The following is a 27,483-nucleotide window of genomic DNA, read 5'->3' as shown; positions in this document are numbered from 1 at the left end:
CTGCACATTGAATAAGAAATATCCCTTCCTGTTTCTGAATACTTCGGCGTCGTTTCCGCCTGGACTTTTGATCCGCACGTGGGTGCAATCAATGCAACCAGTTACCCTGGGAAACTTCGCCTTCTTATAAAACTGGTGCCTAACTTCATGCATTTTCCCCGTGTCGGGGAAAATGCATGAAGCGAAAGCTAGTAAAGCGAAAGCTAGTAAAGCTTTCGCTTTAAAAAGTTTGCACTCTTTGGGGCATATCTTGTCCTACATCAATAATTGTAAGCTATCTTGCCGGCAATTCGTTTCTTTAAAAAACTACGAGCCCGGTACTTCCAAGCCACTGACGGCATGCGCGTTATTAGTGTGACACAGCATTCTCTACAGGAAAGTATCAAGCACAGTGTTTTCAAGAAAAGAAACGCAAGCAAGGCAGATGATTATCGTTGTGGGACAAATATACACCAGAAAAGGGGCAACTGGTTTAAGTGTATGTAATAATCATTAAATAGGAGGGTGCACATGTGGGAGCAATGATTGTCTGCGCAAAGAATACGCTGCACGATGTTTATGCAAGTATTGAAATATGCCGATTATTTCGTAAATATAGGCTGAACAGGAGACCACCTTAACAACTATCGGAATTACAAAAAGAAATACCAGCAAGAAAATGTTTCCTAATTTACAAGTTTCCGGAGCATTCTTATTGCAGCGGACTTTCTTTCAGGCTGTTTTTTTGAGATCCAGATTGATGTCATCTATGTGCAGCATAGGCCACGCATAGCAGAACTACTGCTATGCGACACATTAGAACAAAATATTCATTATAGTAAACTGCTTTGTAGCTTATATATCAATACAGCGGTCCCACCACACAAGGGTGCGACCACACCAACGTGATCCAAGAAACGTTTCTCCATGTCCTTCCCTTCCTCTTGCGATAATAGAGCGTTACCTGGCACTGCAAGAGTTGGTAGGAATTTGGGCTCGCATGATACATCAACATCTCTGTAGTGCTTGTACCCGTGGTAATCTTTCGACAGCTCTTTACTGATTTGTGATACCTTTGCGTATCATTCCTCAGCCGGTTAATGACGCCTGCAGTCTCTGGTGAGTATATTTCCAGCTTTTGGCCTCGATGCGGTGGTGTAGAACCTGTAAAGACAGCTACATCATCAGAACAGCTTGTTAGGCTAGTTGGAAAATTTTCGCCGACGTTGCACGTTGTGTCAAGGAACACTACACACAGGCACACAGGACAGGCGCAACGCCCTGTCTGTGATTTAGTGTCATGTTCCACTGTAAAGAGAATTCCATGGGCAACGCATGTGCACCATATGACATCTCTTCGCATTTCAATAACGATATCAAAAACCCGTTCATTATCAAATTTCTAGTGCAGATGCACTAGAAATGTGACAAAAAACAGAACTGTTTTCCTAAATTAGTACTTTTAATCCACGCAGGTCAGTTCTGGTTATATTTGGCTGCAGGATTTCAAGTGGAAATACACCTCCAAAATATAATAAGCATAAAGTTGCAAGTTTTAGTGCTGATATATATTCATGCAACATGTTAAGCATTGCTGGTTGCTCAATAGCTGGTTTAGTATACTAGGCATCAGCCTTTTAGAGCTAGTTTTCATGACTGATGAAAGTTTCTGATTCATCTTGTTAAAGATTAGGTAATTGAGCGTCTTATTTGCATTCACTTTTCTGCAAAATACCCATAAGAGGCAAACTTCAAGTAACTTAAAGTTGCTGGGCAACTGAGCATTGGAAGTTTTTCTCTGGAAGAATTTCTGCTATAAAGCGGCAAACTTAGGGAAGAACCCGGCAGCGCGCCGTAAGAACTGTCTTCGCCGTATCGTACGCTGTAGCGCCAAGCGAGGCGTGACCTTTCACGAACTCGAATTAGCTCATTGTCAGCGAAAACTGTTCGGCTTTTTAGCTTAGCCTGTAATCGGGAACATCGCGCACCGCAGACGAGCAAGCGACAACGAGAAACCGGCAATTAAGCACGCGGTTTCTTGGTGCGCCTGGAGCGAATTTCGCTGCGTAACGCCACATGGCACCCGGCACCGTAGCGAACGACCTGGAAAAGACAGCGCTCGCCGTGCTCGTGGCACTTGCGCCGTGCCCTGTCAAGTGGTTTTTGTAGGAAAATAATGAACTACTGAAGGACAGATTCGCAACCACTAATAGCTTGTTTTCCTTACCTTCATCGATCAGGGATTGCGCTTCCACTCCAAGAGTCGGCACAGCCGACCCCGACAGTCTTGTTTTGGCCAAGTCGGTGAGGACCCTTTCTGTGACGTGGTCCGAGCAGAGGCGGTAGCCGTGGCATACATCTGCTCCCCTGTCATCTTCGCCAGGACTCCCCATTTAGCGTAAGTTTGCTATATGTCACATCTGATAAATGGGCAAAAATACCGCGTGTGCATGATTAAATAACACCTAAAATTGAAGCCAACTTGAGAGTACGAAGAAGTGACGAGAAAATTCCGTGCTTCTAGGTACAAGTTGACAAGTGAAGCGGACCTATGTGGTCACATAGGTAACTCGAACTTCTTGTAATTCAAAACGCAAACGGTGACTGCTACATACTTTTTTTCGACGTCTGCCGTGTTCATGAATACTAACCGTAACCAGTAATACGTAACCAGTAACCAGCACTCAAATACCTTCGGCAGATATAAAGGGCAAATTTGCTACTCGCGGAAAAAATGAATAGCAATCGCGAACGTACACCGAAGCGAAATTTCTGTCCGCGCGTCAGCTAGCATCAATCGGCCCATGTGCAACTGTCAACAAGTAGCTTCAGTTTCTTACAACACCGCAGAAAAATGCGCCGCACCAAAAAAAAAAAAATCACTTGAAAACAACCGCGGAAGATCTTTCGTTTCGCCCTGTAGCTGTTTTGATAAGCATAGCGCTCGTTTCTGCACAAAAAGTGTGCTTCCCTCTGGTCCGCTTGGAAACGAAAAAATTTCGCCCTGCTGTTCCTCCGCGAGTCGCCGCACCAAACAGCCGCGCAGCACGCCTTGTGCCCTTTCCCCAGTTTTCCCGACGTTGCCGGAACGTTCGCGGGGGCAGAAAGTTGTTAACTGCAGAGCAGACGAAAAAAAACGTGCACGTGCGTAGAAAGCCGCAGGTGCAGACGAACAGAATGGCAGCCGAAGCGATGAGAGCGAAAGCACCGCCCGCTGGCGCAACAAATGACGCGACTAAATGAAGATATACGACGCCAAAGAAGAAAATAGCCAAAGGCACAGTTTAGTTCGACACATAATTGCGTCACTTCGCTTTATTGTTATGTAGCTCGAAAAGATAGAGCCACATATGTCAACGTTATTGAATTTTCCTTTGGCTACCAGTGTCATGGCGACGCTTTATCGCCGATACCAAAACTAGCCCCACTGTCCACCCACTGCTTTAACGTCAAGAAGTACATTGCTAAAGCGATTACGACTTCTGGAAGCCGCGGTTTTGGCTAACGAAGGCTTGCACGCCAAGCTCAAATGCTGCATTTGTCATAAGTTCAGTTTAAGGATTTGCACGTATGATTGACGTCCTGGAAGGCTTACGGGGGCATTACGTCTCAGGACGTTCTTACGGGACTGCCACAAGCTTGCGCTCTGCGCTGCTTTACATATACTAGCTAAGGTTACAGACACGCTCGGATGGAACAAAAGTAAGCATCCGTGTGTACACACCGTGTTTTATTTTAACAATAACGTAACTTTTAAAGATTTCCTGCGACATTTAGCAGCAATCTATAATTACTGAGGTGAAATACTCTGATAGGTATACATGATTTACGTTGGAAACCAAAACGCACAATTCAATAATTAACAACATATTACTAATTAACTTTCCAGCTAATTGCCTTAGCGCGCACATCGTACTACACAAATTGAAGCCAGTGATTTCACCAGGCACAAATAGAATGAATTTATAAACCAGCACCAAATCTGGGATAAGCACAGTCATAATTGCCTTAAAGATTTACATGTAGTTCCACTTAGTTTCAAAGCGAATTCAAAGCGAATGGAAGCATTAACCGGTCAGCAGTCGAGATAAGAGAGGTACCGGTAGAAAGAATAAAGCGGAGAATAAATTGATAGGACTGGATCAGTTACATTCGTACACTCTAAGAAAAAAGAGAGTAAAAAGTGAGTCACGGCAACTTGACTCTCTTTTTTCTTCCGAAGACCCACTTTTACGCGAGTAGAGTCAGAAAACAAGAGTCAACATTTGCGCGTGGGTCGTTTGACTCTCAATAGCACGCGAAGAGTCGTCGTGGAAGATCGCCATTCCTCTGGTATTTGAGATGAGTCTGGCGAGAGAAAGATTTTAATGCAGGAGAAGAAATACCAGATAAACTCTTCTGTTTTAGGCAGGCCCTCGGGTTCCGGTCCTGTTTGTAATGCGGTGTATCATTCTTTCATCCTTGTCATGTTCTGCAATTACTTCGAACTCTATATATTGATTTAAATTTCCTTGACCATGTTTGTTGATACCTCGCACGCTTAAGCGATAGCTGGTTTCCTATGCTAAAGAAGACCCACACTGGATTCTGACCATAAGTAAATCTAAAAAAAAAGTATTGGCTACTAAAGAGAGCACAGCAACAAGATAAGTTCAGTAGGCGCCCTCAACAGTGTCGATTGTAAGTGTAATTCCGCGACTTAAAATTTAATTTTGAAGATTTAAGTTCAAAAATCAAGATCTTGTTATGAGGCGCACGGTAATGGAAAGCTGCAGATTTATTTTCAGCAGCTCGGGTTATTTAACGTGTACGGAATCCACGGTATACGCGCATTTTCGCATTCTGACCCCGTTGGAATGTGACTGCCGCGGTTGTGGTTGGACCCGTCACCTCGAGCTCAGCAGCGCAACACCAAAGCCACTGGGCTACCGCAGTGCGTTGCGTTCCGCGACCAGAACCAAATATTAGTGTACGCAACACTGCTTTGGAACCCCCTAGAAATATAAAAGCAATAACACAGCAGTTTCACCCCAATGCTGCATGAACCACTGCACGAACTATTGCACGAACCAAGGTTCGTAGTTTCATCGGCTGAATAAACTGCAGTAAACATTCGCTTACTCCTGAAATTAGCAAGCACTGGGTCACGCGCGCACGTGCAAACATCAACAGATCTCACTCAATGACGGCGAACACTCGCTGTCACAGCGTTGGTGTGATGAAGGGCGCGAGCAGAGCGGACCGAACGCTTCTGCTGCCTCTTCCTTCAAAGCGTCTCCGAAAATTTGCGCTATCTGACTACGCTCGCATTTGGTGACAGCGGAACGCAGTCGCAAGAAATTGTGGAGAAAATACCGGAGTTCTGGCAGCTTCAGGTGCACTAGATTATTCAGTAACGTCGGCGGCTTTGTAGTTATACCTTACATCAGAGCAAACTGCACTCGACAGAGATCAAGGGCAGCCGCACCGTTATAGCTAAGCAAATTAAGAACAATTACGCCACGTCTTCCAACTTCGAGCACGCTCCGACAGCCCAACGATAGATATTTCAAACGTAACCGCACTCGGACGAGCAAATTTTGCTTCTGCGAAGTGAACGTAGCGGGTATTTCAAGACGCGTGTTAAATTCACGGCTGTTTCATTCGTGAGCATTACTTACGTGACGTAAAATTATCAGTGAGCAAAACAGTTTTTGTTTCAACGCAAGGAAAGAAAACCGAAACTAGTTGTGCGGATTCAAATGATCCAAAGCCGAAGCCGTCAGTAGTATGACGCCATTTTTCAATTGTGTTGCATCTGGCGCGAGTACGTTGTCGTCGAGTGGTGGTTCTTTATTCTATGGAGTGGTTCTGAAAGCGCTGCGTTAGGGGCGACTGCAACCAGGCGTTGCGGCAAGTTACGGTGGGAACTTCTGTCCGTGCTGTGTGATTGCGACGAGGACGACTGCCGCCAGCAGCGGCGTGTCGCCGATTTCGTCTTTGCCGACATCGAGCAAGTGCAGCGCCGGAAGTGTTGCGTTTTGCACTGCATTTTCCTTGTGATATGGGAGATCGGAACGCAGAGACGACCAGATGCACACGAAAGACTACCAGCGGAGAGTGACCTGTGCCATATTTCTCTTAACATCTCAGGTAAGCATATCAGCTTTTGTTCCGAGTTTACAAACGGCGCGTAATCGGCCCTTCCGGCACGGCTACATTTTGCGCCACGTTTCTCTTGGCAGTTCACAGACGTTTCTTAGGCATGCGTAGGCGTATGTATGCGAAAATACTACTGGCAGACGGAAGCCTCAGGAGAGCATCTGAAATTATAGCAAAGCTGTACTGCCATAGATAAACACCGTTCTTAACGACTCCAATGACGAGTGGCCTGTCGCATCGAAAAATCCGTAGAATACCAAGTACTGCGTAACTTGAAGTGTAGTGTGACCAGTGTGACTTTCGCTGGCGAAGACAGGTTGTCGAAAAAACAGTTGTCTATTTTGAAGATTTACTAGCGCTATAGGTATATTACCGCGAATAATAAAAACGCTACCACGCTGTATGGCAGTGTCAGGCGATGTGGCAGCACAGGAAGGAAGGAAGGAAAAAGTGGAGAAGGAAAGGTAGGGAGGTTAACCAGTATGGCTTAACCGGTTTGCTACCCTACACATGGGAGAGGGATGGGGGAGATTAAAGATGGGGAAGGGGGAGAGGGAGAGAGAGCACATATCACAGCACACACACATCGTCCGTTGGAGTCCATCATTCTGGCATGGTACGCGACGTCACTCTCACAGCCGCTTGTCCAATCCCGTCTCTTTCAAAAACCGAAGTAGTCCCTTTGTCGCCTTCACCTGCGATATCTTCTGTCGGCGGCATGTGAAAATCGTGTCGAGCGACAATGGTCTACTGTCAAGGCGCGCTAGAACAGATGCCAGGGACTGTCGCTGAACGTTATAGTCAGGACAGTCGCACAGAACATGTTCCAGCGTCTCCTCGCAAAGACAGGCATTACAGAGATCGTTGTCGGCTATTCCAATGCGGAATGAGTAAGATTTGGTGAAAGCCACCCCTAGCCATAAGCGATAAAGCAGAGTCGCCTCTCTTCGACGCACTCCAGTTGGCATATAGAGATGCATCAAAGAGGGCAGGTGGTATTGACGGTTGCTCTGGGTGGTCTGGCTGTTTGGTGTGCACCATAGAGATAGCGTGATCTCATGTGCAAGCACTCGAAGTCTGCTAGCTGCGTCGGATCGTGAAAGCGGTATGGCCTCTTCTTGTGCGTCTTCAAGAGCTGCCCGAGCGGCATTATCGGCGTCTTAATTTCCAGTGACGCCGCAGTGACTTGGCAGCCACTGAAACGTCACATGGTGTCCTTTCTCGTGTGATGTATGGAGTAGGCATCTAATATCGAATACGAGCTGTTCGAATGGCCCGCGATGCAGAGCTGATAGTACAGATCGTAGGGCTGCCTTTGAATCGCTGAAGATTGACCATTGCCGAGGTGGCTCCCGATTGACGACACGAAGTGCAGCGCGAAGAGCAGCTAGTTCAGCAGATGTCGATGTTGTTGGGTGGTCAGTCCTAAAGCTGATGGTAATAGCTTTTGCTGGGACAACCACAGCACCGGACGAACACTGGATGTTTGTGGAACCATCGGTATAAATGTGTTCCCTGTCCGCGTACCTCTCGTGCAGAAGAAGCAGAGACAGTTGTTTGAGCACAGGCGACGACAGTTCAGACTTTTTTCCGATTCCTGGTACACTGAGATGGACTGTAGGGCTGATAAGACACCAAGGGGGTATCGATGGTTTAGATGCAGCGGTGAAGCCCGATGGCAGTTTGTCGTTGTATTTGATGATAGTTTTAGCGAATGATGATTGGTGCCTGTCCGAAGGTAGTGCTGCAAGGTGGTGATAGGTGGCACGTGCAAAATGTCTGATGTGCGTTCTCAGGGCTTCCACCGTAATGTGAGTTCGCATTGGATGGTCCCGAGCAATCGCAATAGTTGCCTCTGTTGAGGTGCATCTGGGCAAACCAAGGCAGACTCTGAGTGCTTGAGCTTGTGCTGCCTGCAGAACACGAATATTTGTCTTGCAGGTGTTGGTCAGTACAGGTAGACTATATCTTAGAAAACCGAGAAAGAGAGCTCTGTAGAGTTTAAGCATTGCGTCTACTGACATCCCCCACGTCTTTCCTGCCAAGTATTGAAGCAACTGGGAAGTTGCTGTCAGGCGCCGTTTCATGTAGGCCACGTGCGGGCTCCAACAGAGGTCGCGGTCAATTATTACGCCAAGGAATCTGTGGGTTCGGACATAGGAAATAGTCCGCCCATTGATTGAGATGATATAAGGCGTCATCGGTTTGCGAGTAAATGCTACTGGCATGGCATGGCAAGAACTTTATTTTAGTCCAGAGAAACTAGGGTCCGAGGGCACAAGCCCCCGGGCTATGTTGGTGGCTCCGCCCACGTAGGCACCGGTAGGCCAAAGGCTTTCCCGATGTCGTGAGCTCTCCGGACGGCCAGGAGTTGATCTTGGAGGACATCGCTGGATATGCGCCGACTCCAGTCCTCCTCACTGTTGAGATCCGAAGCCCTTTGGTTGGGGCACAGCCAGAACATATGATCAAATAGACACGGAGTGTGTCCACAACTTTTACATTCCGCGGGAAAGTCCCGGTTAATTTTGTTAAGCACAAAAGGTGTGGGATAAGATTTAGTTTGAATCATTCTTAATGTGACTGCCTGAGCTCGGTTGAGCTTCTGATGGGGGGGAGGAAAAAATCTTCTGCCGTCCCTATAGTGTGAGGTGATCTCGTGAAAAGTAGTAAGTGGGTCTTTGTAGGAGCCGCAGTCATCCTGGAGCAGTTCCTGATCTGATGCGCGGCATGTGAGATCTCGCACAGCAGAGTGAGCTTGCTCGTTAGGATTGCAGCCACTGGGGCTGACCGAGTGGCCCTGATGAGCCGGAAACCAGACTAGGTGTGAGCTATCCAGTTGGTCGTAATTATGAGTATTAATACTGTGTTTAAGTAGCTTGTGTGCTTCCGCTGAGATGAAGCCGGCTGAGTAATTCCTAATAGCTGTACGGGAATCGGAGAAAATTGTGGAGCCTCTCCTCATTGTAATTGCAAGTGCTATGCTTGCTTCTTCGGCGGCATGAATGGAGCTCGTTCTTAGTGACGCCGCACTTATTAATTTACCGCTCTCATCGACCACGGCAATAGCGTAGCGGTTGCCCGATCCATAACGAGTCGCATCGACAAAAAGAGCTGAGCTGTGTTGTTGGTGCAGTTTACCCAGAATGCATTTGGCCCTGGCGTTCCTTCTGCCTTTGTTGTACACAGGATGAATATTTCTAGGTATGGGGTCCACAACTAATTGTGTCTCCACCTCCTTGGGTATTTTGAGCTTAGAGACGTCTCCTCCTCGAGGCAGTATTCCGACTTCATCTAGAATTTTACACCCTGACTTAGTGTTGGAGAGTCTTGCAATTTGTGACATCGAATGTGCCTCAATGAGCTCATCTATAGTGTTATGTAGTCCTAACTTGTTGAGGAGTTCGGTACTCGTTCCGTGCGGGAGTCCCAGAGCCCTTTTGAGTCCGGAGCGTATAAGTGCGTTTAGCTTAGCCTTCTCTCCTTTTCCCCAGTTCAGGTATGATGCAATGTACGTCACATGACTGATGAAAAATGCATGATATGCTCTGATGAGATTGTCCTCCTTGAGGCCTGCATTTCGGTTTGAAACCCTGCCCAGGAGCTTTAAAGTACTGTTGGCCTGACCTGTGAGACGGTTCAGGGCTGTAGCGTTACAGCTCCTTGCGTCAATGAGAAGACCCAGAATTTTTATTTGCTCTACTCTGGGTATGACCCGTCCTGTGTTGTCTGTGATTTTTATTGGCAGAGTTTCTAAAGGCACAAGGTTTCTAACACCTTGTCTCCCCTGTCTAAAAAGCAGCAGCTCAGATTTACTAGGTGATAGCCTGAGTCCGGTGCCCTTAAGGAAGGATTCTGTGGTGTCTACCGCTGCCTTTAGTGTCTGCTCTAGTGCTGCGAGTGACCCCCTTGGTACCCACACTGTGATATCGTCAGCGTATATGACGTGCCCCAAGCTCGGAATTTTGGACAATTCCTCCGAGAGCCTGTGCATGGCAATGTTAAAGAGGAGTGGGGACAATACTGAACCTTGTGGTGTGCCGTTGTTGCCTAAATTGTATGGACCGCCTGTGACTATACCGAGTTTGACCCGAGCTGTCCGATTAGCTAGAAAGGACCTCACATAATTGTAAAAATTGCTTCCCAGGTTCAAGGTTGAGATTTCATGTAGGATATGTTTATGTGCAACCGTATCAAATGCTTTGTTAAGATCCAGACCCAGGATGCCCTTTACGTCCCTGCTAGGGTCGTCAATAATAGCCCGTTTGATCATGAGCATGGCGTCCTGTGTGGATAATGCCTTCCGAAAGCCTATGAGATTGTGCCTGAAAAGCTCCTGGTTTTCTATGTGTTCTATTATCCTGTTATGAATAGCATGTTCGGCTACTTTGCCAATACAGGATGTAAGTGATATAGGCCTGAGGTTCTCCTTTGTTAGTGGTTTCCCGGGTTTCGGTATAAACGTCACCTTGGCCTCCCTCCATTCCGGTGGGACAGTGCCGGATCTCCAGTGACTATTAATTTTGACCGTGATTATGTCTATGGCATCATCATCCAGGTTTCGCAAAAGTTTATTTGTGATGCCATCCAGACCCGGGGCAGATCTCCCATTTAAATTAAAAAGTACATGCCTTATCTCAGCTGCAGTGAAGTCACTGTCCAAGTCCGGTTGCGATATTCCGGAGTAAGGTTCGCTTACTTCTTCTTCGTTTTCATATTCATTTTTAAGTGGCAGGTACATGTGTGCGAGGTCGTTTGCGACGTCTCTTGCTGTCCGCCCTATAGCTATCTGTTTATTGACGAGTCTGTTTATGGCGAGGTTTGTAGTACCTCTGGAGAGCTTGTCATTAAGTAGGCTCTTCAATAGATTCCATTTGCCTCCTCTGCGCAATCTGCCGTCTGTTTCTGAGCAAGTTTCGTCCCATTGTTGACGTGAAAGCTGAGCCGCGTATGTCTCGATATCACGATTAACTTGGGCAACCTTGGCTCTAAGTCTTCTATTGAGTCTGTGACTCTTCCATCTGGTTAGGAGAGAATTTTTCGCTTCCAGCATGTGAGCTAGCTTGGAGTCCATTTTTGGGACTTCGATTTCTGTTGAGACTGCTTTAGTAGCTTTCTTAATCGTTGCCTTTAGTTGATCTAAGAGCTCCTCATAAGATTCGTCATCTATGCTGGTTTCCTTACGCAACTTACGGAAGAGATCCCAGTCCACATACTCATATTTCCTTAGTGGTGGTGGTTGCGTCTGTAAGATGACTTCAATTATGTAATGATCACTTCCTAAATTCTCCTGCAGATTGTCCCATGAGCCTTCAATTCCCCGAAGGAATGTAAGATCGGGGGTTGTATCTCTGGTAGTAGAGGTACCAGTTCTCGTGGGGAAGTTAGCATCTGTAATAAGAGCAAATTGTAATTCACTTGCCGTGGTTGCTAAATTAGTACCCTTGACGCTCTGATGACCATAGCCCCATTCTTTGTTAGGAGCGTTGAAGTCCCCAGCCACTACGAGTGGGGCTGTATCTGCCTTACTGGAAATGCGGCCCAAGAGGGTCTTAAAATCCCTTTTCCTATCTTGCGGAGAGCTATAAACGTTAGCTATATACACGTTAGCTGCTTTTTTGTTCTTCAGAATGAGTTCAATCATTTGTGCTTCTAGACCAACCTTGTACTTGGGAAGCTCGTGAGTTTCATAGGAGGTACCCTTTCGAACCAAAGTCGCTATTCCCCGACCCCCTGGAATGGTCAAGGTTTCGGAGTTGTAACCCGGTAGAGAGATATCCTCCTTAGCTAGTGTTTCCTGTAAGAGAATAACGTGCGGCTTAACTTTGGCCGATCTAATAAGCTGCTGCAGGGGAGCCTTGCGCCTTCGGAAACTCGCACAATTCCACTGCCATATTTTAATGTTATTGTTGTCGTTTGAAGCCATTATGATACCACTGGTTGATTGCCCGAACCCCTAGAGTCCGCGCTCGGGCTGCCGTTTGTGCCTCCGTGGACTGCCGATGCAGCCGCTGCGCTTGCCTTTGCCTTAACTTTGGGCCTTTCTAGTTGACCCACTCGAGCATCTAGATTAGTGATGAGCTCCATGATTTTCGCCAGAGTCCTGTCTATTGTGGCTAACCTTGCGGCTATTCTGACTTTTTTGTTCTTGGGGGGTGCCTCACTCTCTCCCATCTCCTCTGCCTCAGAGGTTTCTAAATCTTCTTCCTCTGTTTCGCTAATGGGAACGGGGTGGGGGGCTTTACGTTTAGGTTTGCCGGCCAAGGGTTTTGGAGCCGTTGTGTCCATCTGACTACGGGGTGTTTCGGACCTTTCTTTAAAGGATTTGAAAGCCTCCCTGAGCTCAGACAGTTCTTGCCTTAATTTCTGATTTTCTGATTCTAATGCCAATATTCGGGGATTTGACTCACGTTCCGGCTGTGCCCTACCATTAGTACTCCTGGACCTTGCCCTTGTCGGTTGTCCTGGTTTCCCAAGGCCTCCGTTCTTGACTCGATCGGCCCAGGTTGCTCTTGGGGTCGACTGTGAACGGGACCTCGATCTTGACCCAGGTCCTCGGGGTTGCGGGTCAACACCAGAAGATTCTCCAGAGCTGGGTTGTCCTCTGGATCGAGAACGCCCCCTGGAGCGGGAGCGCCCTCGTGAGCTGGAGCGTCCTCTCGTGCGAGAGCGCAAGTTGGCGTCATTTTCTGGCATGTCCCCTTTGCGCTGGGAATTGTTGCTGTCTTCAATGTCTTCGGCCACCTGTGTACAGCGTGCTTGCTGTCGTTGGCGCCTACGACGCCTTTGCCTCACAATGTAAGGCATCTGGAATCTTCGACTGCATTTTCGGTCCCCAGTTGGGTGTGCGCCACCGCAAATAGCGCACTTGGGATCGCAATGATGATCTTCAGGTGGGGAAGTGATTCCACAGCCCCTACACTTTCTAACACTTGCCGGATTGGGACACACGTCGGATCTATGTCCGATTTCACCACAGCCGTAGCACACATCTATCTGTCGTCGGTAGAGATAACAGGGCATGAGTACGTTGCCACAAATAACGTGGTTTGGCACTCTTTGTCCTTCAAAAAGTACCACCACCGTTGTAGTCTGCTTGATCCGACGTACCTCGACGAGGCCCGGATTTCGGTGATTGACGAAAAGGGTTTTCAGTTCCGCGTCGCTAATGTCCAGGTCGATACCGCGAACAACACCCTTACATGTATCTTCTCCTGCTGCGGTGTAGGCCGCCACTTCGAAGGGTCCATCCCTCGTATGGATCTTGCGTACCTTGGCGTAAGCTCTTGCGTTTTCTTCCCGCGGAGTCGATACCACCAAGATGTTCTGACAGCCGTTCGGACAGTACGTGTCCTCCGTCGTGTCTTCAGGCGCTAAGGCTGCTGCCATGGCCAGCGCTCTGGAGAGATGCACCAGGCTGAACTTTTTAACGTCGAGGCCGCCACGGGGGCGGACAATTATCTTGATGTGATCCCTCGGTAGCATCGGGATCCTAGAGGCGGTAGCGACGCGCTTAAGCACGTTCTGCGAGGTGGCCGTGCGGCGACTACCTTTCCCGCCATGGTTGGTATCCTTTAGAGCCACGGATTTCCCGCCAGCGGCTAATGCGCGTCTCCTTCGGCGAGTGATGGCTGTCGTCCATCCGATATCTTCCTCCGGGGTGATCTCCATGCCTTCAACAGCTGAGCCGGAGGCCATGCCTACACTCCGTCGTGCGCGTGAGGCCTAGGCCTACAGCGCGAGCCAGGGGCTGGCACCTTTTCTACGTGGCACGCAGAAAACAGTTTCCAACGAAGCGAAAAATGGACCCACCGGCAAAAAATGGGCATCCACGTAATCCTTGTGATACGACGCGTCGATCGCCACCAGGTTCTCAGGGGTGGCACAAAAATTCGGCGCAAGAACATTGATCGAAGCGGGAGCCGATGTTTGCACGACCGCACTAGTCGGCTTCTTCTTCTTCTTCGTAAATGCTACTAGTGCGCATTTTTCTGCTGATATGCTGAGACCCTGTTTACACAAGTAGTTCGCTGTCAAAGTGGCCGCTCTTTGAAGTCGCGCACGTATCTGAGGACGTGTGACTGCCGAAGTCCAGACACAGATGTCGTCAGCGTATATTGAAATTTTGATGGTAGTTGGCAAGTACTCAGCAAGTCCAACAAGAGCGAGATTGAATAGCGTCGGGCTGAGAGCACCGCCTTGAGGAACGCCCCTGCTGGTATAGCGTCGCGTAGTTGGGCCATCGTCAGTTAACACAAAGAATGATCTTGCAGATAGGTAGCTTGCAATCCACAAAAAAACTCGACCACCTAGGCCAACCGTCGCAAGGGCGTCGAGAATGGCCTCATGTAATACGTTATCGTATGCCCCTTTCACATCTAGGAATAAAGCTGCAGATAAACGCTTACGGGACTTTTCGTGCTGGACATAGGAAACGAGATCAACTACATTGTCGATAGAAGAGCGGTCACGTCGGAAACCAGCCATGGAAATCGGATAAATCTTGTAGTATTCAAGGTACCATTCCAGGCGGCCAAGGATCATCCGTTCCATTATCTTTCCTACACAGCTGGCCAGCGCTATTGGGCGGTAAGAGGTGAGATCTAACGGGGATTTGCCCTGCTTTAAGAGTGGCACCAGGCGGCTTACTTTCCATTCGTCAGGAACATTTCCCTCCTGCCATGAGGAGTTGTAAAGGCTCAACAACTCTATCCGTGCGGACTCTCCGAGATAGCACAAGGCCCGGTATGATATACCATCCGGACCCGGAGATGATGAGCGCCTGCAGAGAGCTAGAGCCGCTTCGAGCTCCTCCATTGTAAAAGGAAGGTCCATGCGGCCATCACGTGAATTGGGGACGTCAGCTCGGGCTGGAGGATCTGGACGAGTAGCTTGGTCTGCGATCCGCACACAAAAGTCTTCTGCGACATCGATGTCTTGCCGCCCTTGGAAAAGCGCTAGCGCCTTGAATGGGAAACGCCGTTCCGGAAGGCAACGCAGACCTTGCACCGTTTTCCATATGTGAGACAGTGGCTTGCGGGGGTCGAGTTTCTGGCAAAACGTTGCCCAACGTTCCGACGCTAAGCTATCCATACGACGCTGAATCTTCTTTTGCATCCTCCTGGCTGCCCTAAGGTCATGAATTGATTTTGTACGCCGATATCGACGTTCCGCCCGGCGACGAAGCGCTCGAAGGCGCTCTAATTCTATGTCGAAGTCATTCCGCGTGGAAGAGGTCGTCATCATGCGAGTGGCGTTTTGCATCGTCATTTTAATCGTTTGCTCTAACCCTGATGGTAGGCCCTCGCGGCAGGCATCTTCCATCTCAGATTTGAAGTTGGCCCATTGAATCGTCCGAATGGTATTCCGTAAGCGTGATCTAGACGACAAGCCTTTGATGTTCAGATAGGTGGGAATGTGGTCACTCCCATGTGTCTCAATGTCTGGAAACCACTTCACAGATCTGGCGAGAGAGTTGGAGACGAAAGCAAGGTCGAGGCAGCTGCCGTATGTCACGCCGCGAAGAAAGGTGGGGCTACCATCGTTCAGGAGAGTAAGGCCATAGTTGTGGGCGATGCTTGCTAATCTTCGTCCTCTTGCATTTGTCCGTGTACTTCCCCATGCTGGATGGTGTGCATTGAAATCTCCTATGATGACCCATGGGGCGGGACAAACACTCAAGATATCCGCAAATCTTTTGGTATCGAAATTGCAGGAAGGCGATATATACACGCCTATGAGAGTAAACAAGAGTTTGTTCCTTTTAACTCTGATGCATATATATTGATTGTCGTCGTGGGGAGCAATTGGTTGCAAAACATAGGTGAGTTCACGACGAACAAAAATGACGATTTTGCTGCATGCACCATTTGTTGATGACATGATAAATTCGTATCCTGACAGTCTTATTGATTTCGACAAGTTGGGCTCACAAATGACGATGAGGGGAAACAGATTGGTGTACATAAACTGCCGAAAATCTGAAATTCGTGATTTTAGCCCTCTGGCGTTCCATTGGATGATGGACGCAGCCTTGACTTCTTTCCGGAAGGATGGGGTATGGGTAGCCATCTTTCTAGTTGAGGGATGCAAGCACTGGGCCTAAGGCGTCCAGCACTTTAAGTGCGTTTTGAGCACAGGGTGTCCCGATGTCCACTAAAATTGCTCGAATGGCCTCCATGAGAGAACGTAGCACCGAGATGACTTGGCGGTCTGTTTTAGGTGAATCGTCCATGGCCGGAGAAGGATCAGGTGGGACCCCGACCTTCTGAGGTTCCTTCGCAAGGGAGCGGCTTGGTAGCGTAGGCCATTCCTCTAAAGATAGAGTCTTTTCTGCTTCCTTCGTGGAAGTGGTGGGCCTTGTCGCGGCGTGACTAACTGGCACAGCAGTGGAGTGGGTACTGTCACTTCGCGCATGCGCCTTCTTCGAAGACGTACGATGGCGCCTACGTCGTCGCCGACGCCGGACTACTTCGGCTGCCTCCCTGTGGGCAGAATTGTCTCTGGCCATTTGCTTAAGAACCGCGCGCTCCCTCTTGATTCGGGGACAGTCCTTCGAGGACGCCGCGTGAGGGCCGCTACAGTTGACGCACTTCAGGACCACGGCATCGCAGGTCTGTTCTGCATGAGGTTCAGCGCAACGGGGACACAGTAGCGAGTTGGGACCCACGCCTTTGACGTGTCCTAGCCTGAAACACTGATGGCATTGAAGCGGCTTCTGGATGAATGGTCGAACCGGATGACGGAAATGTCCGACTTTAACGTGGGATGGGATACAATCCCCCTTGAATATTACTTTTACGCAGCGCGTATTCCCAAGACGGCGCACTTGCGTAATGATCGTGCCTTCGTATGCCGGCTTGATGAGGCTAGGTAAGTCATCATTGGGAATGGCAATGTCAATGTCGTAAATCACACCGGCTATGGATGTGTCGTCGATCGGGATAAAGGGGCGCATTTTGATTCCGTCTAGCTCTGTGATTTCTTGGAGTTTTCCAAGCGCACTCGCGTTGTACACGTCTATGGCGAGTATATTCTTGCGTGGATTTATTCTTATGTCTTTAATTTGATCCGGCACCGCACATTCCAGAAAAATGGATAGGGCTTGCCTGTTCAGCAATCGTAGGTTGCTTGACGGTTCTGTCGGCATAAAGATGATGACGTGTGGCCAGCGCGCAGGCCTTGTCTTCACAGTCGTTGTGCTCGCAGGAGTTGACGGCGCTGTGTTGGCGATTTTTCTCCTCGCCCTCTTACTCCGGACGGGTATGAAGCCGTCGTCGGATGAGTCGTCTTCCGACATAGAGTACAGGTCGGTGTCTTCGGTGTCACTGGGGGAGCCAACTCGCTTCCTTGCGGTTGACGGCCGTGATGACTTCTGGCCAGGCGGGTCTCTGGCATGCTCCGCGTCCATGGCCGCAAGACGGGGAGGCGAGGCACCTCGAATAGCGAAGATTTCACCCAAAAATTCACAGAGCACAGAAACAAGCGTTCTGCCAAGAAGACACTTCGTCGTCTTCTTCCGTGGCAGCACAGATATTTTCGTAGCAGTAAGGCGGCTGCATGCACGAGCGAACAGACACAACCCTTTAAAAGCGCTGAAACAGAACAAATTAAATGTGCATTTGGCGTCAAGTCGGAAACACATTGGCTTACAGTATAAGCCGATGTATAATGCTATTATTTTTTGTCATCTTTATTTTCACGGTTGTAAATATTTAAAAGCATGAATTTGCTGCAACCTTTATATAGTAAATCCTGCTAGGCGCACAAAACCTGGCTGTGTTGTGTAGAGAATTTGTGCTATTCCTACTGGATTTTCTATTTTGAGTCCGGTGTTTTATGAAAAAGAGGGTCTTTTTATTTGTAGTCTTATGTTAGTGCAGATATTTGGCAAGCAGAAATGAGTTGATTGCAAAGTTGTATCTCCCGGTGAGCTGCACATGAACCCAAGTTTATCATGTCTTGGCTATTGTAAGGTGCATATAACAATTTTAAGTATATACAGCCGTAGTTGGCTTTGTCACTGTAGCGTATTTTGTAAGAGTAGAATGCTATGATTATATTACTGTTTTCATGCAGAAATACCTTTTTTTCTTGTACCAAGAAATGCTCACATCATTGAATGAAATGAGGTGTGGTGTATTTTTCTACTAATTTAATAAAGGAAATTTCGTCTGCGGTGTATCAGAGATTAGTTTACTTTCTTTTACTAAACAATGCATTATCTCCTCTGCTACTGCTGTTGTTCTGTGTATCTTTGTAATTTTGAAATGTACTTTATTTTAGGTATTCAAGAAATGGCAACATCCAGAAGAAGACGCCATCTTATCCAGCACGCTATGGGTGAGACAGATCGTAGCAGGCACTTTTGCATATCTCATTAGCATATGATGCTATTTGTTTTAATTTTTGTGTCCACTTTCCTGGCCTTTTTCATTTCAGCATTATTGTGCAAAGGGTAATACTTTTACATCTAGATAGAGTAATCGTCCAAAAGAGAGAAACATGGCTGTAGGAGACGACACACATAAGCCTCCTTTGTCCGTATCTCTATGTTGCGCAGTTACTCTGTCATTATCTACCAAGAAGCACAAATTCTTCATCAGCTACAACTACTAATTCTCCGTTATTACAATTTAATTGATACAACATTGAAAGTACAGAGGTTCACAGGAAGATAGAGACTTGAAATGATGAGAGCCGTAGAACAAGGAGCATCGCTGGAGCCAATGTTTCGACAAAGAGAAGGAGATAAGTTTTCTTGCCAAACATTGGCTCCAGTAAAATTTCTTGTTCTATCACTATTTACAATTAAAAGACAGCATTAGTGCTCTTGCTGAAGTATTATGCATTATGGAATAAAAATTTGCAGGGTTAAATGTCAGGAATGTGAAATTTCTTGTGTATTTTAATGCTACAGCGAAAGCCAGAAAAACAAGATGTAGAGAACCACATTGTTATTTGTCACTACCCAGTTTGGCCAGCTTTATTCAGAGCTTGCACTTTGTTGCATTAATGACCACTGGAATTCATTATTTGAATTGCTTCGTGATTTACTTATATTCAGAGATATTGAACTTGTTTTAATGCAGCTTAACATAGTGCATGTAAAAAATATACAATGACATTTTAAGAGGCTTGCAGTTGGCTAGCAAATCACTTGATGGTATGTGCTCAGGTTACCATTGAGCTTCCACGCACAAATCGGATGCACATTTTTTTTTTCATTGCTTGGATTTTCATAAACATAAGTACCATTTCTTCTTTGTCGATGTTCTAGTTGTGTTGTAGGACCTAACTGTTTACATTTATTTGTATTGGTATCCATGTTACACAGACAGCTGAATTTTTCTTGTAAACTGTGACATGGTAGGACTAAGAGCGTTTGTGCAAATTTGCTGCAGGTACACTCTGGTGGCTCCCGCCCCTGCATCCTACGACCACCGTGTCCTCACTATGTTCACTAGGGAGTTCGAAGCCTTTGGCGGCTCCTGCCACTGCGTCCTGCCACCACCGTGTCCTGGCTAAGTCCACTAGGGAGTTGGCAGCCTTCGTGATGATGCCAAGCAGGCTGGAAGCTGACAGAACGATCGAGGTAAATACATGTAATTAAGTGGCAAATTTTTGAGTGAAGTGGCTTGTAGCCACTCGGCAATAAAAGAATTAACTTAGAAGCAGTTTAGACTCCCTGCTATCGGTGCAGGAATGCTCAAGTCCATCCATTTTGCCTTAGCCGCCAAGAGGCTATGTGGATTAGACGAAATGCGATGCAAATTTTGAAACTAGTAGGAGACCACTTGTACAATTTTTTTTCTTGCTTGACACAAAACTGCTTTGATAAAGCTTTAGCAATTTAAAAACAATACAGTGTACTTTCATACATGTTATTGGGCATAAATTTACTAGGACTGCCTCAATAGTAAGTATGCCGATAAACTTACACCAAAACTGACTTTTTTTGCTAGTTCATCCTCATCTCTGTGCACTGCTGCATAATTTATCTTCCTGAAACCAGTTTTTGCGTGCAGCACAAGTCCTAAATATGTGGATTACATAAATTTGCAGCTTTTGCTGTAAGCGAGTTCTATGAAAATAAAGTTAATAGGCCATTTTGTCCATTTTTTTGACCCATAATAAACTGAGCAGTAGCTAATAAGCAGTTCAATTTTTGGTGTAAGGCCTCTCTTTATTGTCCTGAAAAATTTGGCCCCCTTAATGAAGGAACAAATTTTTTGGCTATGCCTTTTATGATGCATAGTTTGGTGCGTTACACAAGTATTTCTTGAAATTAACATTTGTCCTATATTGAAGGGCCTCCAGTTTTTCGAAAAGAAATTTCAAGTGGTCGTGTGCCAGGTCGGGACAGCTCGCATGAAATAGCCTACTTACAGAAATAGGGAGGGCCATACCCGCCGTGGTTGCTCAGTGGCTATGGTGTTGGGCTGCTGAGCACGAGGTCGCAGGATTGAACCCCGGCCACGGCGGCCGCATTTCGAGGGGGGCGAAATGCGAAAACACCCGTGTACTTAGATTAAGGTGCACATTAAAGAACCTCAGGGGGGTCGAACTTTCCGGTGTCCTCCACTACGGCGTGCCTCATAATCAGAAAGTGGTTTTGGCACGTAAAACCCCATTATTTGAATTTTTTTAGGGAGGGCCCAGTACACTTGACTTTATGTTAAGATACTATTATTGGTCTACAAAAGACGGATCGAAACATTCTGTCCTATAAGCAGCTCTTCACATTCATTTATACTTCTGCACATCTGTATACCTCAAGTCTGGTGACTTGTGTCTGTTTTCATTATCTGCTTTGTGCCGATGGTAAACTTCAGGTTTGCCCTACGATGGAGAATATTTTGTTGCTTATAGATATGGATCTGTGTTTTTCAGGTTGCCTCGAAATTTTACCCAAGCCGTGCCACACACTTGGGCCAGGCCTCTTGCAAACGACGTATAACCAGGCTCAACGCAGGATGTCGAGTGAGTCCGGAGATCGAGGCAACCTGCTGTGCAACCAGCGTGCAACCTTTGGTGACCCTCAATATGTTCCACCTATTTCACAGCTGCACTCAGCTTCCACCTATCCAAACCGCATCGCCAGCTGTGGTCACTCATCGAACCATGGATGAATGTTGGGGTGGAGTGATTTGAAGAGACATTTTTTTTGTCTCTTCAAATCCTTAGCAAATACTTGTGTTATTATAATTAATATGTGTCTTTAGTGCCTAGTTTTTAATGGTTCCTTTCTATTAGAATTCTCGCCATCGATTCCTGCTATTATAATGTATGTCTGTCTTTATGCACAGTTTTTCATAGTTCTTTTGTACTTGTCTATGTAATTGATAGGTTCATACTTCTTGTTATACAGAAGGCTAAAATGCAAACTTACGGCATTTTTTTCTTCCTTTTGATAATCTACAGCACTGCAAAGTGTTCAAGAAATGTAACCCAACGTGGGCTCTGGTGCAGGAAAAATTTAAGAGCAATATAGAGTACTTATTTCAAGCACCCATTATTTTCGGAAAAGTAAAGAATATAGGAGCACAAAAAAGAAAATATTAAACTAGAGAAACATGAGTTCCCCTCATAAGTCTGATAATAATGTGACTTCCCTTCACTGCAAAGACACCAGTAATATACTCGCATACAAGGTTTGAAACAAGAAAGCTATGATGCCCTTGGCATTTCTCAGTGCCTATTTGTCACACTGACGAATGTCAAAGGCATCGTAGGTTTCATGTACACATTGGTTGTGTTACACTTTTGAGTATTGCATTTCTCAAACACAAAGGTTTACAGGAGTGCTTTAAATAGCAAATGCATTTCCTAATTTATTAGTGCAAGAGGAACAGTACAGATCATGTAAAAAATTTTTTACAGACTATATGTCCATGGATGCACGCTTCTGATGACATAGCAGTGACGTGGTCGTGGGATGAATGACTTTATTTCAGATTTAAATATTGGCTTCCAAGTCTGGGTTAGTCTCCTACACTGAATAGTCTAGGTCAGAGCTCATTTACTAGAGAAAGTGAATTAAACTAGGAATTATAAACATCAAAAGATCTTGTTTAGGAAATTAATGTGACAATCAGCAAGGTTCTTTGGGTATTCATTTCCAAATTTGTAGGATATATTTTATGACTGGTTTCATTATTGTGAGAACAAATATTTGTTTATTGTCACACTAGAGTTGGCTGCCCCCATTTGTATACAACCCCTTTACAGGCTGAAAATTCAGTGTGTTACCCTATTTACTCGCATAATGATCGCACTTTATTGTAAAAAAAATTGACTCAAATTCAGAGGTGCGATCATTACGCTGGGTAAATTTCCCACCAAAAGAAAAAAATATATCCTCTGGCATTTGCTACGGGATGACAACAGGTCAACAAAGAGGTGGCTGCCTCTGTATGTACTGCGGGACACACACACAAAACAAAAACATGGTGGCCGGCAGAGCAAGCCGAACGCACCGAACACGATTTTTTTTTCTTTTCGTAAGTACATTACGTGCATTCAAACAGTTTCTTCCGTATCAGTAATGAATAATATCGGCAAGTTTGCGGCAATAACATAGCCATGTCCACTTTGAGGGGACAGAAACAGATGGGCGCGCTTAGCTGCCTGTGACATAGGAACACATGGCGGGCGTGCTGCGGAAACTGCGGCATTTGTCTTCACCATTATCCTAATATGGCACGTTTCCGCGAAGGGTGGGCGAATATCTTAGCTGCGTTACAAATGTCGGCGAATGAATAGGGTACACTTCTAACGTATCACTGTAAACGTGGCTGCTATCATTGCCACTCGCGATTTGTTGCGTGCCCACAAGTGCAGACGAGGAGAAACGAAAGACGCCTTTTTTGTTGTTTTTGTTGACCACAACCATTACAAAGACTACACATAATAAAGGCAAGTTTGGTTGTAGCTTTTTTTTGTCATATAAGTGCGGAAAGTGATGGAAGGAATGAAATGGGGCATCTGCTTAAGAATGTTTGGTGCGTGCAGACTACTTGGTTTGTCTTGAAGAGTTGTTCTCATAGCAGTTGACAGATGGTAAGCGCGATCATTATTAGCTAGACTTGGCACATGACATATCGCTGCGGCAAGTTTGGGGTGCAATCTTACACGAGAAATAAAAAAATCGAATTTTGACATCAGAATTTAGGGGTGCGATCATTACGCGAGTGCGATCATTATGCGAGTAAATACGGTATTAGGTTGTTTTTGGTTTTACGCACTCAATGTTAAGGGACGCAAATGGTGACATACAACAGAATGCAAAAATGACTAATGAATGCAAGCAGGGCGTGGGGCTTTTTAGGCAGATGCATGCGTGTGCTATTTATAAAGCTCCCCATGGTATGCCTGAAGGCATTTGCTACCATTTTGGTAGAAAACACTGACACCCACTTATTAAGGGGAAATACTCCTCAAAACAACTTTTTTATATATTTGTACTAGAGATTTGAATATACTGTCATTCATAAAGTGTTTTATTAGATTTGAATTGTCATTGATTTTTGTGTAGCTGCTGTTCTTTAGTTATGGTCCTACACAGAGGCAAAATATTCTTGTGGGCACTTTCCTGTGTATAAAATTTTCAGAAATAGCTTCATGCTGTATCTTATTTAGCTAGTTATATACTGCAAAGTGATGACACCTATCGAAACGGCTTGTACAATTACTGGAACTATGCAAAAAATATTAGGCCACATTAAATAATTTTACAGATTGCACTTTCAATGAGATATCAGCATTCTGCGTATCTTGAATAGTATGTATGCCAAATTTCGTTAGTATAGGACAATTATAAGTGCATAAGGTTATTGTCATGCTATTGTGAGAAAAAGTTTTTGAAGTATATTGTAATTTTTTTCACAATAGCATGAGAAGTATGCAAGATTAGTAGGCAGGCCTGTCTGCCTGTCTACTAATCTTGCATACTTCTAGTAACTTTACATGCTGTTTGAATAGATATTGGCACTTTGCAGTTTACAAAGAGCTGAGTTAGCTGCAGCACACTGCTTTTTGTGAAAATTTAATACACAAGAAAGTGCCTGCAAATATGACTATGTATTTTGCTGTTGTGTAGGACATAACTCGAGAAGCAGCTAAACAAAAACTAATGGAATATATAAAATCTGCATGAAGAACTCTACAATTGGCTCTCTTTTCAAACCTCTAGTACAAATAATAAAAATATTTCGAGTAATATTCAATCAGTAAAATGTTCCCCTTGCTACAGTGACCTACAACATAGCGACAAAAGTTTAAGGGAAGTCCTCTTGTCAAAGCGACTCTGGGCTGTCTTCCCAAGGGCTTCTGTTAAAGACTGCATTTTCCTGCATTTGTCAGGAGAGCAATACAAAAATGTTTGTGAATGTGAAAATGGTATTGGCACACTAGCAGAAAAAAAGACAGTTCTGTGAAATGTAGACTTGATTATAACTTTGTTCGACATTTACATTCCGACTGCATATATTTATTTCGTGTTTTGTACTGAGTGTTTCAGCGGTGACTGCCGCTAATTATTGAACATAAGTGCTTCATGACAGTGTGACTAACAGAAATTTATAGCAGTGGCAGGCATTAGAATTACAGTACTCAATGACGTCCACTTTGTAAGAACTCAGACTAGCACCAGTTCTGAGATACACATACCCAAAAGGTAATGATCAAATAGATTTCTCTTTCACACAGAATTGTCCCACAAGGATTACAGAACTCATTTTTGTCATGTACAAGCAGATTATGTGCCAGATGTAATTTATGCTCAGTAAATACATAAATCAGTCATGCGAGGTGTCTCACTTTAGGTTGCAAGTTCGAACTTCTTTTAATCTTGCTTGTTTTTATTTTGTTTCCTTTGTGAGCATGAGTGAGTTGGTGACCTTGGCACATATTGTCAAAACTGTTTCTTCATCACTGGGAATCGCTAAATTTCATTTACACATGAAATTCCCAGTTACTGGTATGGTAGGCTTCAAGCTTAATTCCCTTATCTTTCATATGTTTATCTACCAAGTAGTTTTATTGTTCATTGAAACATATCCATGCAATGCAGAGTAGGCACCCAAATTATAAATATCTGTTCTTGCTTTCTACCCTGCTCTGGTGTTTTCAAAACCTAGCATTGGTGCAATGGCCTGTCTGCACCTGCAGAAAAGTAGTGAAGTGGCTAAAGTTAAAGGTCAACAACATAATTAAGATACAAAGCAAAAATATAAGTTCGCAATTGACCCCCATAACCAGAGTTTTGCTTAGAATTAAAAAAAATGGACATCCTGCTCGGGTGTGAGAGTTGCTTTGGGCACCAAGGGGACTACGTAGCACCTGTGCTAGTGTACAGAAAGCAAAAAAAAATCACTCCAGATTGGAGCGGCAGCGGAAAGTTCACAGATGTTTTATTTCACGCACCATTAATGTGGCTTATCATCTGCTCCTGTTGTATTGGAACGCATAAATTGGGAAGACAATCCTTTGCGCCATTGTTACCTTAGCGGGACACCAGAGAAAGGTAGAAATAAATAAAATCGAGAACAGGTATTCACACTTGGTTGCACACAGTGTATTATCTGGAAGTGTTTCACTCTACAAAAGACTACTGTGATAGATAATCATAATGACAAAGACAAAAGAATTAAAAGAGGTATGTGTCAGTCATCCGTCCGTTACCTCCAGTGTTTATAAAAACACTTCTTTCTGTATATGTGCCAAGCCGTAGGGAGGCTTTATGTAACTCAGTCATGCTTGCTTAGGTAAAGATTGGAATAAGGGAAATCACAAGAACATTGTATGAGTGATTTGTAAATGTGGCACCTAATGTAACTTATTCATGTATGGGCTGAGGATAGATTACAGCCAGTGCATAATGTGCTCTTACAGGATGACTTGTGATGCGTAAAAGAAGCCTTCCTCACATCTTCCTCTTTGTTTCTTCTGGATCTTTGTGCACTATGTGTATTGTTACAGCTGCGTGCATGTAGCTGGGTATAGTTTATGTGTTCTGCTTCCTTCCTTGTCCTCATAATTCATGCGCCATCTTTGCCGTAACAAAATACAGCTACCTGTGCTACTTATTTTGTCAATGTGTTTGCATTATGGAAAGTTTTGTATTAGCGGTTATTTCTACCTGTGAAATTGTCTGTGTCAGCTATTATACTTAGTCTTGCAAAAGTATGTTTCTCAACATAAATAAATGATCAGTATAAGTGTTGCTGTATTTATTTTTGTAATTTTGTCAGTTATGAAGTTTTTATACACTGTTGCATGTTGTATGACAGAATAAAATTGATGCACAACTTTTTAATGTGGTGTTTTTCAGATCAATTTTCATCTCACGCTAACATGCACAAATTGTGTGGGAAAAAGTGCCAACAAGAGTACCATAAGGTAAGACAGCTGTTTTTACTGTTAGATTGGATTATCAATTGCCAACCAGTTGTTTTTAACAAGCATAGTATAATGCATAGATAATGTAATCTAAGTTGGAATGTTGTTTTTATTGCACTTCATTATATGGGTCTCATTTGCACATAAGTGCAGCCTTTCTTATTTGTTATGTGTAGCTTACTTGCTTAGAATGTTAAGTCGTAAGTTTAGAACAGGGAAATAGGTTGAACTTATAAATCTTTTGACATATTATAAGAGACTTGTGCGGTGGTGAATTAAACTTCTACATGAGTTACATAATATTTTGGGGTCTCATCAAGGTTCTGAGTGGCATTGCAGTGTCATGCATATGCGGCTGCAGGCTACATATTGGATTTTGCTTTTGGTACATTTTGCTTGGTTGGCTATTGATTCCAGTTTAATAGTAATGAGAACTGTCTTGCTTTCATAGTGATTCTGTGCTGACTGATACATTTGAATTTTCCAGAAGACAATAACAAAGATTGATGAAATATTAACTTTTTCTTGCTAGCCTGCCATGTGCTTTTTGGCACGTTTACTGTGGATTCTTTGTTATCCTGTTGTCTTTTCACAGTAGTCTTCTTGAGAACTAGCCGTAGTCGTGTGTACTTACAGCAAGAGTTGACACATCTTGAAAAGCGGCTCGACACTGCCATCCAAGAGTGAAATGCCTTACATGGATCAGTTGCTTTACTTTATTTGCAAGAGACCGGCACCACGGACTAAGGGTAACTTGACACACACTGCTGTAGTCATCAAACTCGTCTAAAATAGTTACCGGAATCATTCTTGCAGTTTTCATGTGACACTTTATCTTGAGTCGTCTGACTCATCTAGAATTGTTAACCGACTCCCTTAGCACTAGTCTTGTAACCCTTTTGAGAGAGTATAGGCAACTACTACAACAGAGTATGCATGACTATTGTGTGCGGAGTCACGCAA

General features: G+C 45.1%; 2 long non-coding RNA genes across 3 annotated transcripts; one reads left to right on the top strand and one right to left on the bottom strand.

The window, feature by feature from the left end:
* Window positions 1-1,040: 1,040 nt before the first annotated feature.
* LOC135896458 (uncharacterized) lies at window positions 1,041-2,854 on the bottom strand. 2 transcript variants are annotated; one of them, XR_010562710.1, is made up of 3 exons: window positions 2,737-2,854; window positions 2,207-2,399; window positions 1,041-1,143 (listed from the first exon to the last, which is right to left on the bottom strand). It is a non-coding gene; the product is annotated as an uncharacterized lncRNA (long non-coding RNA). The 2 variants fall into 2 exon arrangements; XR_010562709.1 differs by having other exon boundaries at window positions 1,052-1,155.
* Window positions 2,855-5,785: 2,931 nt separating this feature from the next.
* Window positions 5,786-26,437, top strand: LOC135896761 (uncharacterized). Its single transcript, XR_010562806.2, has 4 exons — window positions 5,786-6,111; window positions 18,406-18,462; window positions 19,524-19,714; window positions 21,013-26,437. It is a non-coding gene; the product is annotated as an uncharacterized lncRNA (long non-coding RNA).
* Window positions 26,438-27,483: the final 1,046 nt, after the last annotated feature.

The sequence above is a fragment of the Dermacentor albipictus genome, chromosome 1 (assembly GCF_038994185.2).
Source record: "Dermacentor albipictus isolate Rhodes 1998 colony chromosome 1, USDA_Dalb.pri_finalv2, whole genome shotgun sequence".
NCBI lineage: Eukaryota > Metazoa > Arthropoda > Arachnida > Ixodida > Ixodidae > Dermacentor > Dermacentor albipictus.
This window is presented reverse-complemented; position numbering and strand designations above follow the sequence as displayed.